General features: G+C 42.6%; 18 non-coding genes across 18 annotated transcripts; all 18 read right to left on the reverse strand.

Moving 5' to 3' along the window:
- Window positions 1–1,155: 1,155 nt before the first annotated feature.
- Window positions 1,156–1,237, reverse strand: trnal-uag (transfer RNA leucine (anticodon UAG)). Its single transcript has one exon. It is a non-coding gene; the product is annotated as a tRNA-Leu (tRNA).
- Window positions 1,238–1,833: 596 nt separating this feature from the next.
- On the reverse strand, window positions 1,834–1,905 carry trnae-uuc (transfer RNA glutamic acid (anticodon UUC)). Its single transcript has one exon. It is a non-coding gene; the product is annotated as a tRNA-Glu (tRNA).
- Window positions 1,906–2,380: 475 nt separating this feature from the next.
- trnal-aag (transfer RNA leucine (anticodon AAG)) lies at window positions 2,381–2,462 on the reverse strand. Its single transcript has one exon. It is a non-coding gene; the product is annotated as a tRNA-Leu (tRNA).
- A 1,862-nt stretch (window positions 2,463–4,324) lies between these two features.
- On the reverse strand, window positions 4,325–4,406 carry trnal-uag (transfer RNA leucine (anticodon UAG)). Its single transcript has one exon. It is a non-coding gene; the product is annotated as a tRNA-Leu (tRNA).
- A 596-nt stretch (window positions 4,407–5,002) lies between these two features.
- Window positions 5,003–5,074, reverse strand: trnae-uuc (transfer RNA glutamic acid (anticodon UUC)). The gene has a single exon. It is a non-coding gene; the product is annotated as a tRNA-Glu (tRNA).
- Window positions 5,075–5,549: 475 nt separating this feature from the next.
- trnal-aag (transfer RNA leucine (anticodon AAG)) lies at window positions 5,550–5,631 on the reverse strand. Its single transcript has one exon. It is a non-coding gene; the product is annotated as a tRNA-Leu (tRNA).
- Window positions 5,632–7,494: 1,863 nt separating this feature from the next.
- On the reverse strand, window positions 7,495–7,576 carry trnal-uag (transfer RNA leucine (anticodon UAG)). The gene has a single exon. It is a non-coding gene; the product is annotated as a tRNA-Leu (tRNA).
- A 596-nt stretch (window positions 7,577–8,172) lies between these two features.
- On the reverse strand, window positions 8,173–8,244 carry trnae-uuc (transfer RNA glutamic acid (anticodon UUC)). The gene has a single exon. It is a non-coding gene; the product is annotated as a tRNA-Glu (tRNA).
- Window positions 8,245–8,719: 475 nt separating this feature from the next.
- trnal-aag (transfer RNA leucine (anticodon AAG)) lies at window positions 8,720–8,801 on the reverse strand. Its single transcript has one exon. It is a non-coding gene; the product is annotated as a tRNA-Leu (tRNA).
- Window positions 8,802–10,663: 1,862 nt separating this feature from the next.
- trnal-uag (transfer RNA leucine (anticodon UAG)) lies at window positions 10,664–10,745 on the reverse strand. Its single transcript has one exon. It is a non-coding gene; the product is annotated as a tRNA-Leu (tRNA).
- A 596-nt stretch (window positions 10,746–11,341) lies between these two features.
- trnae-uuc (transfer RNA glutamic acid (anticodon UUC)) lies at window positions 11,342–11,413 on the reverse strand. Its single transcript has one exon. It is a non-coding gene; the product is annotated as a tRNA-Glu (tRNA).
- A 475-nt stretch (window positions 11,414–11,888) lies between these two features.
- Window positions 11,889–11,970, reverse strand: trnal-aag (transfer RNA leucine (anticodon AAG)). Its single transcript has one exon. It is a non-coding gene; the product is annotated as a tRNA-Leu (tRNA).
- A 1,862-nt stretch (window positions 11,971–13,832) lies between these two features.
- trnal-uag (transfer RNA leucine (anticodon UAG)) lies at window positions 13,833–13,914 on the reverse strand. The gene has a single exon. It is a non-coding gene; the product is annotated as a tRNA-Leu (tRNA).
- A 587-nt stretch (window positions 13,915–14,501) lies between these two features.
- Window positions 14,502–14,573, reverse strand: trnae-uuc (transfer RNA glutamic acid (anticodon UUC)). The gene has a single exon. It is a non-coding gene; the product is annotated as a tRNA-Glu (tRNA).
- Window positions 14,574–15,048: 475 nt separating this feature from the next.
- Window positions 15,049–15,130, reverse strand: trnal-aag (transfer RNA leucine (anticodon AAG)). The gene has a single exon. It is a non-coding gene; the product is annotated as a tRNA-Leu (tRNA).
- A 1,862-nt stretch (window positions 15,131–16,992) lies between these two features.
- trnal-uag (transfer RNA leucine (anticodon UAG)) lies at window positions 16,993–17,074 on the reverse strand. Its single transcript has one exon. It is a non-coding gene; the product is annotated as a tRNA-Leu (tRNA).
- Window positions 17,075–17,661: 587 nt separating this feature from the next.
- Window positions 17,662–17,733, reverse strand: trnae-cuc (transfer RNA glutamic acid (anticodon CUC)). The gene has a single exon. It is a non-coding gene; the product is annotated as a tRNA-Glu (tRNA).
- A 475-nt stretch (window positions 17,734–18,208) lies between these two features.
- On the reverse strand, window positions 18,209–18,290 carry trnal-aag (transfer RNA leucine (anticodon AAG)). The gene has a single exon. It is a non-coding gene; the product is annotated as a tRNA-Leu (tRNA).
- Window positions 18,291–18,751: the final 461 nt, after the last annotated feature.

The raw sequence follows: 18,751 nt of genomic DNA on the forward strand, positions 1-18,751 counted from the left end.
TGTACCACAAGGTAACCAAGTAAGTTATTACAAAGATATTCCTATTTACAACGATGGGCTAGGGAAAGGTAGAAATGAGAGTATTTAAAAAGAAGTATCAAAAGTTAACCCTGTATTCCTGAGAATTCTTTTAGAATGTTTCGAATTCACAAGAGCTATTTTAGGATTTTTGAGAGTTCTATTAGAATGTTCCAGATTCCTGAGCGTTCTTAGACTGTTCCAGATTCCTGAGAATCCTTTTAGGATGTTCCAAATTCCTCCAAATAATTCTCAATGACACATTGCAACACCAAGTTTTATTATAGTCACACATTGCAATAGAGTTTTCTGGGTAATTGACCAAGTCTGGTGGCATTACCTCCAAAGCTTATAGAAGTTTCTGCTAACAGCAGCTACATTGTCAGGAACAGCACCTACCAACAGATATCCTCAACAGCTCACCTCACTATCATAACCGAGCAATATTATTGTCAAATGTTGATGTTATTCACCTACAAAAACTCCTGGCTGTCCGTTGCTGTCATGGGGTGCGGAGGGTTAAATAGCAGCACACATCTGAAAATAGCTTAACATACTCATGGTTCCTGTGTGGTTGTATAATACCTTGGTGCCACTGGATTTTAGCATGTCTCTCACACTCATACTGGTAACAGATGGTATCTCAGGAAGTTGGAGGGAAGCATTCACACACAAAGGACCCAGAGTGGGGGGAGGAGTCTTTTGTCTCCTTCTCCACTGTAAGAGGTAGCAAGGGAGTGTGAAACTTTCTTTGGGGGTGGGGGTACCAAAGGTGTGAAAACAGCTGTGTACTGCCTTTAGTTCCTGTAAGAGGTATGTAACTGAAGGCCATGCTAGACTCAGTTAGGGACTCTGCCCATCGTCTGCCCCGCGATGATGCATTCCTTCACCAAGCTTGGTTTCTCTTCTTGTTATTATTAAAGAATGTTAGCTACCACTCACCGCTTGTCTGCAGGCTTTATTGAATGGGAAAACTTGCACAACACTTAACATCACCCTGGTTTGGAAGAATTGCTCTTGATGAGATTCCTGCTTGATTGTACTTGACAGACATTCTGTAACAGATTTGATTTCCACTGCAGCCCATACTATTTATGTGTAGGGGATGGAAGAAACACGAAAAGAACCTGAAGACTATGGCAGCAGTGGGATTCGAACCCACGCCCCCGAAGAGACTGGAGCCTAAATCCAGCACCTTAGACCGCTCGGTCATGCTACCATTGCGAGTGAGGACCTCATCGCAAAAATCTAGATAGTAAAACTTGAAAAAGTGCAGCACAAAATAGAAGCCCAGAACATTCAGTGATGCTCTTACTGTTGTAGAAAAACATGTTTAATACTTTTTGGACACAAAAACATCTGCCTGTCCTGGTTAAAACCTGTTCATCAACCCTGATTAACAATGGGCTCTTGGCTCAGTTTCATCATTGTCGATATGCAACTTGTCATCAGCACTGATCAACAGGCGGGATCACCATTCACAGAGAGTCAAGGAACGGCTGCAATCACAGCATTGTAAGATGGCAAAAGACGTACCCTTAATGCACCCTCCCTTGTTTCAAAGATGCTCATTTGATTTTCACATAAACAGCCACCTTGACTCCCCGCTCAAACTAGCAGGCCTGCTTGTGTACATCCTCATCACTGAAAACTGTACAGTCCTGATCTGAACCGTTACCTGTTTTATGCCATGTGCTTAGCCAGAGGTGTGTTGCCTTACCTGATGTTTGCCTTCAGCCAACAACTTTGCCCCATTTAATCCATTGTGGGATTAACACAAAGAACACATTGACTTGTGGGCACATTAAAGACATGTTCCCATACCGGGAGTTGAACCCGGGTCGCCTGGGTGAAAACCAGGAATCCTAACCGCTAGACCATATGGGACTGGTTAGGTAATGCGCCACTGTCGTGCTCGTGCTCCTGGGTGAGAACCAGGCATTCTAGCCGCTAGACCATATGGGACTGCTCCACTGTCATGAAATCAAGGATACTCTTGTCACTCTGCAGCCTTGGTGAGACCAACATAGCAGCAGCTTAATCAATTCTCCAGCGGTTACAGGTTCTGCTCAAAAGCACATTACAAGGGAGTGGACTGGACTTGAAGCACACTTGAGTGGCATGCGGGAAAGTCCACTAACCAGTCAGTGATGAGACCATGAACAAAAAGACATGAAAAACATACAAGTTGTAAATGACTTTACAGCACCTGCCTAATGTGGCTTTTGGAAGAATTGCTGCTGATGACTTTCCTGCATGTTTGGACTTGACAGACATTCTATAACAGATTTGATTTCCACTGCAGCCCTTACAATTTATTGGTAAGGCATGGAAGTATCAAAACTTTGCCGCTAGAACACTATGGCAGCAGTGGGATTCGAACCCACGCCTCCGAAGAGACTGGAGCCTTAATCCAGCACCTTAGACCGCTCGGTCATGCTACCATTGCGAGTAGGGACCTCGTCGCAAATATCTAGATAGTAAAACTCGAAAAAGTGCAGCACAAAATAGAAGCCCAGAACATTCAGTGATGCTCTTGCTGTTTTAGAAAAACATGTTTAATACTTGCCTGAATGTTTTTGGATACAATAGCATCTGCCTGCCCTGGTTAAACTCTTATTGCAGCAATAGGATTTCAACCCACATGTGTGAGGAGCCTGGAGTCTTAACCCAGATCCTTAGACCACACAATCTAACACCTTACAATGCGGTGGACTTGAAGCACACTTGAGTAGCCACTAACCAGTCAGTGTTGACACTGTGAATAAAAATATATGAAACATCTGCACATTGTAAATGACTTTTGCAAAAGAATTTCTTTTATTCATGTATTAATCACATTATTATAAAAACAAACAATATCCTGCTCACTCTTCTGTTAATCTTCTTCTCCACTGATGCCTTACAAAAGCCGAAGCTATTGTTGCCTATCTGTACTTCAACATCATTAGTGAAAGGTCAAAATCACTGACCATGAGAGACGTGAGACCGTCTCTGGAAGACTCTGATTCTTCTATTGAAGTTGGACTTGAAGTGGATTGGACTTAAGAGTTTTATTTCTTGAACATCTGTAAATTGTATTCAACAGATATTAACTGAAATGGAACTGGGGCTAGAACGTAGTCTCATGTAACACAAACTTGTGTTACATTTGTACCACAAGGTAACCAAGTAAGTTATTACAAAGATATTCCTATTTACAACGATGGGCTAGGGAAAGGTAGAAATGAGAGTATTTAAAAAGAAGTATCAAAAGTTAACCCTGTATTCCTGAGAATTCTTTTAGAATGTTTCGAATTCACACGAGCTATTTTAGGATTTTTGAGAGTTCTATTAGAATGTTCCAGATTCCTGAGCGTTCTTAGACTGTTCCAGATTCCTGAGAATCCTTTTAGGATGTTCCAAATTCCTCCAAATAATTCTCAATGACACATTGCAACACCAAGTTTTATTATAGTCACACATTGCAATAGAGTTTTCTGGTTAATTGACCAAGTCTGGTGGCATTACCTCCAAAGCTTATAGAAGTTTCTGCTAACAGCAGCTACACTGTCAGGAACAGCACCTACCAACAGATATCCTCAACAGCTCACCTCACTATCATAACCGAGCAATATTATTGTCAAATGTTGATGTTATTCACCTACAAAAACTCCTGGCTGTCCGTTGCTGTCATGGGGTGCGGAGGGTTAAATAGCAGCACACATCTGAAAATAGCTTAACATACTCATGGTTCCTGTGTGGTTGTATAATACCTTGGTGCCACTGGATTTTAGCATGTCTCTCACACTCATACTGGTAACAGATGGTATCTCAGGAAGTTGGAGGGAAGCATTCACACACAAAGGACCCAGAGTGGGGGGAGGAGTCTTTTGTCTCCTTCTCCACTGTAAGAGGTAGCAAGGGAGTGTGAAACTTTCTTTGGGGGTGGGGGTACCAAAGGTGTGAAAACAGCTGTGTACTGCCTTTAGTTCCTGTAAGAGGTATGTAACTGAAGGCCATGCTAGACTCAGTTAGGGACTCTGCCCATCGTCTGCCCCGCGATGATGCATTCCTTCACCAAGCTTGGTTTCTCTTCTTGTTATTATTAAAGAATGTTAGCTACCACTCACCGCTTGTCTGCAGGCTTTATTGAATGGAAAACTTGCACAACACTTAACATCACCCTGGTTTGGAAGAATTGCTCTTGATGAGATTCCTGCTTGATTGTACTTGACAGACATTCTGTAACAGATTTGATTCCCACTGCAGCCCTTACAATTTATTGGTAGGGGATGGAAGAAACACGAAAAGAACCTGAAGACTATGGCAGCAGTGGGATTCGAACACACGCCCCCGAAGAGACTGGAGCCTAAATCCAGCACCTTAGACCGCTCGGTCATGCTACCATTGCGCGTGAGGACCTCATCGCAAATATCTAGATAGTAAAACTTGAAAAAGTGCAGCACAAAATAGAAGCCCAGAACATTCAGTGATGCTCTTACTGTTGTAGAAAAACATGTTTAATACTTTTTGGACACAAAAACATCTGCCTGTCCTGGTTAAAACCTGTTCATCAACCCTGATTAACAATGGGCTCTTGGCTCAGTTTCATCATTGTCGATATGCAACTTGTCATCAGCACTGATCAACAGGCGGGATCACCATTCACAGAGAGTCAAGGAACGGCTGCAATCACAGCATTGTAAGATGGCAAAAGACGTACCCTTAATGCACCCTCCTTTGTTTCAAAGATGCTCATTTGATTTTCACATAAACAGCCACCTTGACTCCCCGCTCAAACTAGCAGGCCTGCTTGTGTACATCCTCATCACTGAAAACTGTACAGTCCTGATCTGAACCGTTACCTGTTTTATGCCATGTGCTTAGCCAGAGGTGTGTTGCCTTAACTGATGTTTGCCTTCAGCCAACAACTTTGCCCCATTTAATCCATTGTGGGATTAACTCAAAGAACACACGGGCTTGTAGGCACATCAAAGACACGTTCCCATACCGGGAGTTGAACCCGGGTCGCCTGGGTGAAAACCAGGAATCCTAACCGCTAGACCATATGGGACTGGTTTCGTAACGCGCCACTGTCATGCTCGTGCTCCTGAGTGAGAACCAGTTATTCTAACCGCTAGAGGATATGGGACTGCTCCACTGTCATGAAATCAAGGATACTCTTGTCACTCTGCAGCCTTGGTGAGACCAACATAGCAGCAGCTTAATCAATTCTCCAGCGGTTACAGGTTCTGCTCAAAAGCACATTACAAGGGAGTGGACTGGACTTGAAGCACACTTGAGTGGCATGCGGGAAAGTCCACTAACCAGTCAGTGATGAGACCATGAACAAAAAGACATGAAAAACATACAAGTTGTAAATTACTTTACAGCACCTGCCTAATGTGGCTTTTGGAAGAATTGCTCCTGATGACTTTCCTGCATGTTTGGACTTGACAGACATTCTATAACAGATTTGATTTCCACTGCAGCCCTTACAATTTATTGGTAAGGCATGGAAGAAACAAAACTTTGCCACTAGAACACTATGGCAGCAGTGGGATTCGAACCCACGCCTCCGAAGAGACTGGAGCCTTAATCCAGCACCTTAGACCGCTCGGTCATGCTACTATTGCGAGTAAGCACCTCATCGCAAAAATCTAGATAGTAAAACTTGAAAAAGTGCAGCACAAAATAGAAGCCCAGAACATTCAGTGATGCTCTTGCTGTTTTAGAAAAACATGTTTAATACTTGCCTGAATGTTTTTGGATACAATAGCATCTGCCTGCCCTGGTTAAACTCTTATTGCAGCAATAGGATTTCAACCCACATGTGTGAGGAGCCTGGAGTCTTAACCCAGATCCTTAGACCACACAATCTAACACCTTACAATGCGGTGGACTTGAAGCACACTTGAGTAGCCACTAACCAGTCAGTGTTGACACTGTGAATAAAAATATATGAAACATCTGCACATTGTAAATGACTTTTGCAAAAGAATTTCTTTTATTCATGTATTAATCACATTATTATAAAAACAAACAATATCCTGCTCACTCTTCTGTTAATCTTCTTCTCCACTGATGCCTTACAAAAGCCGAAGCTATTGTTGCCTATCTGTACTTCAACATCATTAGTGAAAGGTCAAAATCACTGACCATGAGAGACGTGAGACCGTCTCTGGAAGACTCTGATTCTTCTATTGAAGTTGGACTTGAAGTGGATTGGACTTAAGAGTTTTATTTCTTGAACATCTGTAAATTGTATTCAACAGATATTAACTGAAATGGAACTGGGGCTAGAACGTAGTCTCATGTAACACAAACTTGTGTTACATTTGTACCACAAGGTAACCAAGTAAGTTATTACAAAGATATTCCTATTTACAACGATGGGCTAGGGAAAGGTAGAAATGAGAGTATTTAAAAAGAAGTATCAAAAGTTAACCCTGTATTCCTGAGAATTCTTTTAGAATGTTTCGAATTCACAAGAGCTATTTTAGGATTTTTGAGAGTTCTATTAGAATGTTCCAGATTCCTGAGCGTTCTTAGACTGTTCCAGATTCCTGAGAATCCTTTTAGGATGTTCCAAATTCCTCCAAATAATTCTCAATGACACATTGCAACACCAAGTTTTATTATAGTCACACATTGCAATAGAGTTTTCTGGGTAATTGACCAAGTCTGGTGGCATTACCTCCAAAGCTTATAGAAGTTTCTGCTAACAGCAGCTACATTGTCAGGAACAGCACCTACCAACAGATATCCTCAACAGCTCACCTCACTATCATAACCGAGCAATATTATTGTCAAATGTTGATGTTATTCACCTACAAAAACTCCTGGCTGTCCGTTGCTGTCATGGGGTGCGGAGGGTTAAATAGCAGCACACATCTGAAAATAGCTTAACATACTCATGGTTCCTGTGTGGTTGTATAATACCTTGGTGCCACTGGATTTTAGCATGTCTCTCACACTCATACTGGTAACAGATGGTATCTCAGGAAGTTGGAGGGAAGCATTCACACACAAAGGACCCAGAGTGGGGGGAGGAGTCTTTTGTCTCCTTCTCCACTGTAAGAGGTAGCAAGGGAGTGTGAAACTTTCTTTGGGGGTGGGGGTACCAAAGGTGTGAAAACAGCTGTGTACTGCCTTTAGTTCCTGTAAGAGGTATGTAACTGAAGGCCATGCTAGACTCAGTTAGGGACTCTGCCCATCGTCTGCCCCGCGATGATGCATTCCTTCACCAAGCTTGGTTTCTCTTCTTGTTATTATTAAAGAATGTTAGCTACCACTCACCGCTTGTCTGCAGGCTTTATTGAATGGGAAAACTTGCACAACACTTAACATCACCCTGGTTTGGAAGAATTGCTCTTGATGAGATTCCTGCTTGATTGTACTTGACAGACATTCTGTAACAGATTTGATTTCCACTGCAGCCCTTACAATTTATTGGTAGGGGATGGAAGAAACACGAAAAGAACCTGAAGACTATGGCAGCAGTGGGATTCGAACCCACGCCCCCGAAGAGACTGGAGCCTAAATCCAGCACCTTAGACCGCTCGGTCATGCTACCATTGCGAGTGAGGACCTCATCGCAAAAATCTAGATAGTAAAACTTGAAAAAGTGCAGCACAAAATAGAAGCCCAGAACATTCAGTGATGCTCTTACTGTTGTAGAAAAACATGTTTAATACTTTTTGGACACAAAAACATCTGCCTGTCCTGGTTAAAACCTGTTCATCAACCCTGATTAACAATGGGCTCTTGGCTCAGTTTCATCATTGTCGATATGCAACTTGTCATCAGCACTGATCAACAGGCGGGATCACCATTCACAGAGAGTCAAGGAACGGCTGCAATCACAGCATTGTAAGATGGCAAAAGACGTACCCTTAATGCACCCTCCCTTGTTTCAAAGATGCTCATTTGATTTTCACATAAACAGCCACCTTGACTCCCCGCTCAAACTAGCAGGCCTGCTTGTGTACATCCTCATCACTGAAAACTGTACAGTCCTGATCTGAACCGTTACCTGTTTTATGCCATGTGCTTAGCCAGAGGTGTGTTGCCTTACCTGATGTTTGCCTTCAGCCAACAACTTTGCCCCATTTAATCCATTGTGGGATTAACACAAAGAACACATTGACTTGTGGGCACATTAAAGACATGTTCCCATACCGGGAGTTGAACCCGGGTCGCCTGGGTGAAAACCAGGAATCCTAACCGCTAGACCATATGGGACTGGTTAGGTAATGCGCCACTGTCGTGCTCGTGCTCCTGGGTGAGAACCAGGCATTCTAGCCGCTAGACCATATGGGACTGCTCCACTGTCATGAAATCAAGGATACTCTTGTCACTCTGCAGCCTTGGTGAGACCAACATAGCAGCAGCTTAATCAATTCTCCAGCGGTTACAGGTTCTGCTCAAAAGCACATTACAAGGGAGTGGACTGGACTTGAAGCACACTTGAGTGGCATGCGGGAAAGTCCACTAACCAGTCAGTGATGAGACCATGAACAAAAAGACATGAAAAACATACAAGTTGTAAATGACTTTACAGCACCTGCCTAATATGGCTTTTGGAAGAATTGCTGCTGATGACTTTCCTGCATGTTTGGACTTGACAGACATTCTATAACAGATTTGATTTCCACTGCAGCCCTTACAATTTATTGGTAAGGCATGGAAGTATCAAAACTTTGCCGCTAGAACACTATGGCAGCAGTGGGATTCGAACCCACGCCTCCGAAGAGACTGGAGCCTTAATCCAGCACCTTAGACCGCTCGGTCATGCTACCATTGCGAGTAGGGACCTCGTCGCAAATATCTAGATAGTAAAACTCGAAAAAGTGCAGCACAAAATAGAAGCCCAGAACATTCAGTGATGCTCTTGCTGTTTTAGAAAAACATGTTTAATACTTGCCTGAATGTTTTTGGATACAATAGCATCTGCCTGCCCTGGTTAAACTCTTATTGCAGCAATAGGATTTCAACCCACATGTGTGAGGAGCCTGGAGTCTTAACCCAGATCCTTAGACCACACAATCTAACACCTTACAATGCGGTGGACTTGAAGCACACTTGAGTAGCCACTAACCAGTCAGTGTTGACACTGTGAATAAAAATATATGAAACATCTGCACATTGTAAATGACTTTTGCAAAAGAATTTCTTTTATTCATGTATTAATCACATTATTATAAAAACAAACAATATCCTGCTCACTCTTCTGTTAATCTTCTTCTCCACTGATGCCTTACAAAAGCCGAAGCTATTGTTGCCTATCTGTACTTCAACATCATTAGTGAAAGGTCAAAATCACTGACCATGAGAGACGTGAGACCGTCTCTGGAAGACTCTGATTCTTCTATTGAAGTTGGACTTGAAGTGGATTGGACTTAAGAGTTTTATTTCTTGAACATCTGTAAATTGTATTCAACAGATATTAACTGAAATGGAACTGGGGCTAGAACGTAGTCTCATGTAACACAAACTTGTGTTACATTTGTACCACAAGGTAACCAAGTAAGTTATTACAAAGATATTCCTATTTACAACGATGGGCTAGGGAAAGGTAGAAATGAGAGTATTTAAAAAGAAGTATCAAAAGTTAACCCTGTATTCCTGAGAATTCTTTTAGAATGTTTCGAATTCACACGAGCTATTTTAGGATTTTTGAGAGTTCTATTAGAATGTTCCAGATTCCTGAGCGTTCTTAGACTGTTCCAGATTCCTGAGAATCCTTTTAGGATGTTCCAAATTCCTCCAAATAATTCTCAATGACACATTGCAACACCAAGTTTTATTATAGTCACACATTGCAATAGAGTTTTCTGGTTAATTGACCAAGTCTGGTGGCATTACCTCCAAAGCTTATAGAAGTTTCTGCTAACAGCAGCTACACTGTCAGGAACAGCACCTACCAACAGATATCCTCAACAGCTCACCTCACTATCATAACCGAGCAATATTATTGTCAAATGTTGATGTTATTCACCTACAAAAACTCCTGGCTGTCCGTTGCTGTCATGGGGTGCGGAGGGTTAAATAGCAGCACACATCTGAAAATAGCTTAACATACTCATGGTTCCTGTGTGGTTGTATAATACCTTGGTGCCACTGGATTTTAGCATGTCTCTCACACTCATACTGGTAACAGATGGTATCTCAGGAAGTTGGAGGGAAGCATTCACACACAAAGGACCCAGAGTGGGGGGAGGAGTCTTTTGTCTCCTTCTCCACTGTAAGAGGTAGCAAGGGAGTGTGAAACTTTCTTTGGGGGTGGGGGTACCAAAGGTGTGAAAACAGCTGTGTACTGCCTTTAGTTCCTGTAAGAGGTATGTAACTGAAGGCCATGCTAGACTCAGTTAGGGACTCTGCCCATCGTCTGCCCCGCGATGATGCATTCCTTCACCAAGCTTGGTTTCTCTTCTTGTTATTATTAAAGAATGTTAGCTACCACTCACCGCTTGTCTGCAGGCTTTATTGAATGGAAAACTTGCACAACACTTAACATCACCCTGGTTTGGAAGAATTGCTCTTGATGAGATTCCTGCTTGATTGTACTTGACAGACATTCTGTAACAGATTTGATTCCCACTGCAGCCCTTACAATTTATTGGTAGGGGATGGAAGAAACACGAAAAGAACCTGAAGACTATGGCAGCAGTGGGATTCGAACCCACGCCCCCGAAGAGACTGGAGCCTAAATCCAGCACCTTAGACCGCTCGGTCATGCTACCATTGCGCGTGAGGACCTCATCGCAAATATCTAGATAGTAAAACTTGAAAAAGTGCAGCACAAAATAGAAGCCCAGAACATTCAGTGATGCTCTTACTGTTGTAGAAAAACATGTTTAATACTTTTTGGACACAAAAACATCTGCCTGTCCTGGTTAAAACCTGTTCATCAACCCTGATTAACAATGGGCTCTTGGCTCAGTTTCATCATTGTCGATATGCAACTTGTCATCAGCACTGATCAACAGGCGGGATCACCATTCACAGAGAGTCAAGGAACGGCTGCAATCACAGCATTGTAAGATGGCAAAAGACGTACCCTTAATGCACCCTCCTTTGTTTCAAAGATGCTCATTTGATTTTCACATAAACAGCCACCTTGACTCCCCGCTCAAACTAGCAGGCCTGCTTGTGTACATCCTCATCACTGAAAACTGTACAGTCCTGATCTGAACCGTTACCTGTTTTATGCCATGTGCTTAGCCAGAGGTGTGTTGCCTTAACTGATGTTTGCCTTCAGCCAACAACTTTGCCCCATTTAATCCATTGTGGGATTAACTCAAAGAACACACGGGCTTGTAGGCACATCAAAGACACGTTCCCATACCGGGAGTTGAACCCGGGTCGCCTGGGTGAAAACCAGGAATCCTAACCGCTAGACCATATGGGACTGGTTTCGTAACGCGCCACTGTCATGCTCGTGCTCCTGAGTGAGAACCAGTTGTTCTAACCGCTAGAGGATATGGGACTGCTCCACTGTCATGAAATCAAGGATACTCTTGTCACTCTGCAGCCTTGGTGAGACCAACATAGCAGCAGCTTAATCAATTCTCCAGCGGTTACAGGTTCTGCTCAAAAGCACATTACAAGGGAGTGGACTGGACTTGAAGCACACTTGAGTGGCATGCGGGAAAGTCCACTAACCAGTCAGTGATGAGACCATGAACAAAAAGACATGAAAAACATACAAGTTGTAAATGACTTTACAGCACCTGCCTAATGTGGCTTTTGGAAGAATTGCTCCTGATGACTTTCCTGCATGTTTGGACTTGACAGACATTCTATAACAGATTTGATTTCCACTGCAGCCCTTACAATTTATTGGTAAGGCATGGAAGAAACAAAACTTTGCCACTAGAACACTATGGCAGCAGTGGGATTCGAACCCACGCCTCCGAAGAGACTGGAGCCTTAATCCAGCACCTTAGACCGCTCGGTCATGCTACTATTGCGAGTAAGCACCTCATCGCAAAAATCTAGATAGTAAAACTTGAAAAAGTGCAGCACAAAATAGAAGCCCAGAACATTCAGTGATGCTCTTGCTGTTTTAGAAAAACATGTTTAATACTTGCCTGAATGTTTTTGGATACAATAGCATCTGCCTGCCCTGGTTAAACTCTTATTGCAGCAATAGGATTTCAACCCACATGTGTGAGGAGCCTGGAGTCTTAACCCAGATCCTTAGACCACACAATCTAACACCTTACAATGCGGTGGACTTGAAGCACACTTGAGTAGCCACTAACCAGTCAGTGTTGACACTGTGAATAAAAATATATGAAACATCTGCACATTGTAAATGACTTTTGCAAAAGAATTTCTTTTATTCATGTATTAATCACATTATTATAAAAACAAACAATATCCTGCTCACTCTTCTGTTAATCTTCTTCTCCACTGATGCCTTACAAAAGCCGAAGCTATTGTTGCCTATCTGTACTTCAACATCATTAGTGAAAGGTCAAAATCACTGACCATGAGAGACGTGAGACCGTCTCTGGAAGACTCTGATTCTTCTATTGAAGTTGGACTTGAAGTGGATTGGACTTAAGAGTTTTATTTCTTGAACATCTGTAAATTGTATTCAACAGATATTAACTGAAATGGAACTGGGGCTAGAACGTAGTCTCATGTAACACAAACTTGTGTTACATTTGTACCACAAGGTAACCAAGTAAGTTATTACAAAGATATTCCTATTTACAACGATGGGCTAGGGAAAGGTAGAAATGAGAGTATTTAAAAAGAAGTATCAAAAGTTAACCCTGTATTCCTGAGAATTCTTTTAGAATGTTTCGAATTCACAAGAGCTATTTTAGGATTTTTGAGAGTTCTATTAGAATGTTCCAGATTCCTGAGCGTTCTTAGACTGTTCCAGATTCCTGAGAATCCTTTTAGGATGTTCCAAATTCCTCCAAATAATTCTCAATGACACATTGCAACACCAAGTTTTATTATAGTCACACATTGCAATAGAGTTTTCTGGGTAATTGACCAAGTCTGGTGGCATTACCTCCAAAGCTTATAGAAGTTTCTGCTAACAGCAGCTACATTGTCAGGAACAGCACCTACCAACAGATATCCTCAACAGCTCACCTCACTATCATAACCGAGCAATATTATTGTCAAATGTTGATGTTATTCACCTACAAAAACTCCTGGCTGTCCGTTGCTGTCATGGGGTGCGGAGGGTTAAATAGCAGCACACATCTGAAAATAGCTTAACATACTCATGGTTCCTGTGTGGTTGTATAATACCTTGGTGCCACTGGATTTTAGCATGTCTCTCACACTCATACTGGTAACAGATGGTATCTCAGGAAGTTGGAGGGAAGCATTCACACACAAAGGACCCAGAGTGGGGGGAGGAGTCTTTTGTCTCCTTCTCCACTGTAAGAGGTAGCAAGGGAGTGTGAAACTTTCTTTGGGGGTGGGGGTACCAAAGGTGTGAAAACAGCTGTGTACTGCCTTTAGTTCCTGTAAGAGGTATGTAACTGAAGGCCATGCTAGACTCAGTTAGGGACTCTGCCCATCGTCTGCCCCGCGATGATGCATTCCTTCACCAAGCTTGGTTTCTCTTCTTGTTATTATTAAAGAATGTTAGCTACCACTCACCGCTTGTCTGCAGGCTTTATTGAATGGAAAACTTGCACAACACTTAACATCACCCTGGTTTGGAAGAATTGCTCTTGATGAGATTCCTGCTTGATTGTACTTGACAGACATTCTGTAACAGATTTGATTTCCACTGCAGCCCTTACAATTTATTGGTAGGGGATGGAAGAAACACGAAAAGAACCTGAAGACTATGGCAGCAGTGGGATTCGAACCCACGCCCCCAAAGAGACTGGAGCCTAAATCCAGCACCTTAGACCGCTCGGTCATGCTACCATTGCGAGTGAGGACCTCATCGCAAAAATCTAGACAGTAAAACTTGAAAAAGTGCAGCACAAACTAGAAGCCCAGAACATTCAGTGATGCTCTTACTGTTGTAGAAAAACATGTTTAATACTTTTTGGACACAAAAACATCTGCCTGTCCTGGTTAAAACCTGTTCATCAACCCTGATTAACAATGGGCTCTTGGCTCAGTTTCATCATTGTCGATATGCAACTTGTCATCAGCACTGATCAAGAGGCAGGATCACCATTCACAGAGAGTCAAGGAACGGTTGCAATCACAGATGGCAAAAGACGTACCCTTAATGCACCCTCCCTTGTTTCAAAGATGCTCATTTGATTTTCACATAAACAGCCACCTTGACTCCCCGCTCAAACTAGCAGGCCTGCTTGTGTACATCCTCATCACTGAAAACTGTACAGTCCTGATCTGAACCGTTACCTGTTTTATGCCATGTGCTTAGCCAGAGGTGTGTTGCCTTAACTGATGTTTGCCTTCAGCCAACAACTTTGCCCCACTTAATCCATTGTGGGATTAACACAAAGAACACATTGACTTGTGGGCACATTAAAGACATGTTCCCATACCGGGAGTTGAACCCGGGTCGCCTGGGTGAAAACCAGGAATCCTAACCGCTAGACCATATGGGACTGGTTTCGTAACGCGCCACTGTCGTGCTCGTGCTCCTGGGTGAGAACCAGGCATTCTAGCCGCTAGACCATATGGGACTGCTCCACTGTCATGAAATCAAGGATACTCTTGTCACTCTGCAGCCTTGGTGAGACCAACATAGCAGCACCTTAATCAATTCTCCAGCGGTTACAGGTTCTGCTCAAAAGCACATTACAAGGGAGTGGACTGGACTTGAAGCACACTTGAGTGGCATGCGGGAAAGTCCACTAACCAGTCAGTGATGAGACCATGAACAAAAAGACATGAAAAACATACAAGTTGTAAATGACTTTACAGCACCTGCCTAATGTGGCTTTTGGAAGAATTGCTCCTGATGACTTTCCTGCATGTTTGGACTTGACAGACATTCTATAACAGATTTGATTTCCACTGCAGCCCTTACAATTTATTGGTAAGGCATGGAAGTATCAAAACTTTGCCACTAGAACACTATGGCAGCAGTGGGATTCGAACCCACGCCTCCGAAGAGACTGGAGCCTTAATCCAGCACCTTAGACCGCTCGGTCATGCTACCATTGCGAGTAGGGACCTCGTCGCAAATATCTAGATAGTAAAACTCGAAAAAGTGCAGCACAAAATAGAAGCCCAGAACATTCAGTGATGCTCTTGCTGTTTTAGAAAAACATGTTTAATACTTGCCTGAATGTTTTTGGATACAATAGCATCTGCCTGCCCTGGTTAAACTCTTATTGCAGCAATAGGATTTCAATCCACATGTGTGAGGAGCCTGGAGTCTTAACCCAGATCCTTAGACCACACAATCTAACACCTTACAATGCGGTGGACTTGAAGCACACTTGAGTAGCCACTAACCAGTCAGTGTTGACACTGTGAATAAAAATATATGAAACATCTGCACATTGTAAATGACTTTTGCAAAAGAATTTCTTTTATTCATGTATTAATCACATTATTATAAAAACAAACAATATCCTGCTCACTCTTCTGTTAATCTTCTTCTCCACTGATGCCTTACAAAAGCCGAAGCTATTGTTGCCTATCTGTACTTCAACATCATTAGTGAAAGGTCAAAATCACTGACCATGAGAGACGTGAGACCGTCTCTGGAAGGCTCTGATTCTTCTATTGAAGTTGGACTTGAAGTGGATTGGACTTAAGAGTTTTATTTCTTGAACATCTGTAAATTGTATTCAACAGATATTAACTGAAATGGAACTGGGGCTAGAACGTAGTCTCATGTAACACAAACTTGTGTTACATTTGTACCACAAGGTAACCAAGTAAGTTATTACAAAGATATTCCTATTTACAACGATGGGCTAGGGAAAGGTAGAAATGAGAGTATTTAAAAAGAAGTATCAAAAGTTAACCCTGTATTCCTGAGAATTCTTTTAGAATGTTTCGAATTCACACGAGCTATTTTAGGATTTTTGAGAGTTCTATTAGAATGTTCCAGATTCCTGAGCGTTCTTAGACTGTTCCAGATTCCTGAGAATCCTTTTAGGATGTTCCAAATTCCTCCAAATAATTCTCAATGACACATTGCAACACCAAGTTTTATTATAGTCACACATTGCAATAGAGTTTTCTGGTTAATTGACCAAGTCTGGTGGCATTACCTCCAAAGCTTATAGAAGTTTCTGCTAACAGCAGCTACATTGTCAGGAACAGCACCTACCAACAGATATCCTCAACAGCTCACCTCACTATCATAACCGAGCAATATTATTGTCAAATGTTGATGTTATTCACCTACAAAAACTCCTGGCTGTCCGTTGCTGTCATGGGGTGCGGAGGGTTAAATAGCAGCACACATCTGAAAATAGCTTAACATACTCATGGTTCCTGTGTGGTTGTATAATACCTTGGTGCCACTGGATTTTAGCATGTCTCTCACACTCATACTGGTAACAGATGGTATCTCAGGAAGTTGGAGGGAAGCATTCACACACAAAGGACCCAGAGTGGGGGGAGGAGTCTTTTGTCTCCTTCTCCACTGTAAGAGGTAGCAAGGGAGTGTGAAACTTTCTTTGGGGGTGGGGGTACCAAAGGTGTGAAAACAGCTGTGTACTGCCTTTAGTTCCTGTAAGAGGTATGTAACTGAAGGCCATGCTAGACTCAGTTAGGGACTCTGCCCATCGTCTGCCCCGCGATGATGCATTCCTTCACCAAGCTTGGTTTCTCTTCTTGTTATTATTAAAGAATGTTAGCTACCACTCACCGCTTGTCTGCAGGCTTTATTGAATGGAAAACTTGCACAACACTTAACATCACCCTGGTTTGGAAGAATTGCTCTTGATGAGATTCCTGCTTGATTGTACTTGACAGACATTCTGTAACAGATTTGATTCCCACTGCAGCCCTTACAATTTATTGGTAGGGGATGGAAGAAACACGAAAAGAACCTGAAGACTATGGCAGCAGTGGGATTCGAACCCACGCCCCCAAAGAGACTGGAGCCTAAATCCAGCACCTTAGACCGCTCGGTCATGCTACCATTGCGACTGAGGACCTCATCGCAAAAATCTAGACAGTAAAACTTGAAAAAGTGCAGCACAAAATAGAAGCCCAGAACATTCAGTGATGCTCTTACTGTTGTAGAAAAACATGTTTAATACTTTTTGGACACAAAAACATCTGCCTGTCCTGGTTAAAACCTGTTCATCAACCCTGATTAACAATGGGCTCTTGGCTCAGTTTCATCATTGTCGATATGCAACTTGTCATCAGCACTGATCAAGAGGCAGGATCACCATTCACAGAGAGTCAAGGAACGGTTGCAATCACAGATGGCAAAAGACGTACCCTTAATGCACCCTCCCTTGTTTCAAAGATGCTCATTTGATTTTCACATAAACAGCCACCTTGACTCCCCGCTCAAACTAGCAGGCCTGCTTGTGTACATCCTCATCACTGAAAACTGTACAGTCCTGATCTGAACCGTTACCTGTTTTATGCCATGTGCTTAGCCGGAGGTGTGTTGCCTTACCTGATATTTGCCTTCAGCCAACAACTTTGCCCCGTTTAATCCATCGTGGGATTAACACAAAGAACACACGGGCTTGTAGGCACATCAAAGACACATTCCCATACCGGGAGTTGAACCCGGGTCGCCTGGGTGAGAACCAGGAATCCTAACCGCTAGACCATATGGGACTGGTTTCGTAACGCGCCACTGTCATGCTCGTGCTCCTGAGTGAGAACCAGTTATTCTAACCGCTAGAGGATATGGGACTGCTCCACTGTCATGAAATCAAGGATACTCTTGTCACTCTGCAGCCTTGGTGAGACCAACATAGCAGCACCTTAATCAATTCTCCAGCGGTTACAGGTTCTGCTCAAAAGCACATTACAAGGGAGTGGACTGGACTTGAAGCACACTTGAGTGGCATGCGGGAAAGTCCACTAACCAGTCAGTGATGAGAGCATGAACAAAAAGATATGAAAAACATGCAAGTTGTAAATGACTTTACAGCACCTGCCTAATGTGGCTTTTGGAAGAATTGCTCCTGATGACTTTCCTGCATGTTTGGACTTGACAGACATTCTATAACAGATTTGATTTCCACTGCAGCCCTTACAATTTATTGGTAAGGCATGGAAGAAACAAAACTTTGCCGCTAGAACACTATGGTAGCAGTGGGATTCGAACCCACGCCTCCGAAGAGACTGGAGCCTTAATCCAGCACCTTAGACCGCTCGGTCATGCTACCATTGCGAGTGAGGACCTCATCGCAAATATCTAGATAGTAAAACTTGAAAAAGTGCAGCACAAAATAGAAGCCCAGAACATTCAGTGATGCTGTTGCTGTTTTAGAAAAACATGTTTAATACTTGCTTGAATGTTTTTGGATACAATAGCATCTGCCTGCCCTGGTTAAACTCTTATTGCAGCAATAGGATTTCAACCCACATGTGTGAGGAGCCTGGAGTCTTAACCCAGATCCTTAGACCACACAATCTAACACCTTACAATGCGGTGGACTTGAAGCACACTTGAGTAGCCACTAACCAGTCAGTGTTGACACTGTGAATAAAAATATATGAAACATCTGCACATTGTAAATGACTTTTGCAAAAGAATTTCTTTTATTCATGTATTAATCACATCATTATAAAAACAAACAATATCCTGCTCACTCTTCTGTTAATCTTCTTCTCCACTGATGCCTTA

Source organism: Perissodus microlepis, chromosome 3, assembly GCF_051167445.1.
Source record: "Perissodus microlepis isolate ML-2025 ecotype Zambia chromosome 3, ASM5116744v1, whole genome shotgun sequence".
NCBI classification, from domain to species: Eukaryota; Metazoa; Chordata; class Actinopteri; order Cichliformes; family Cichlidae; genus Perissodus; species Perissodus microlepis.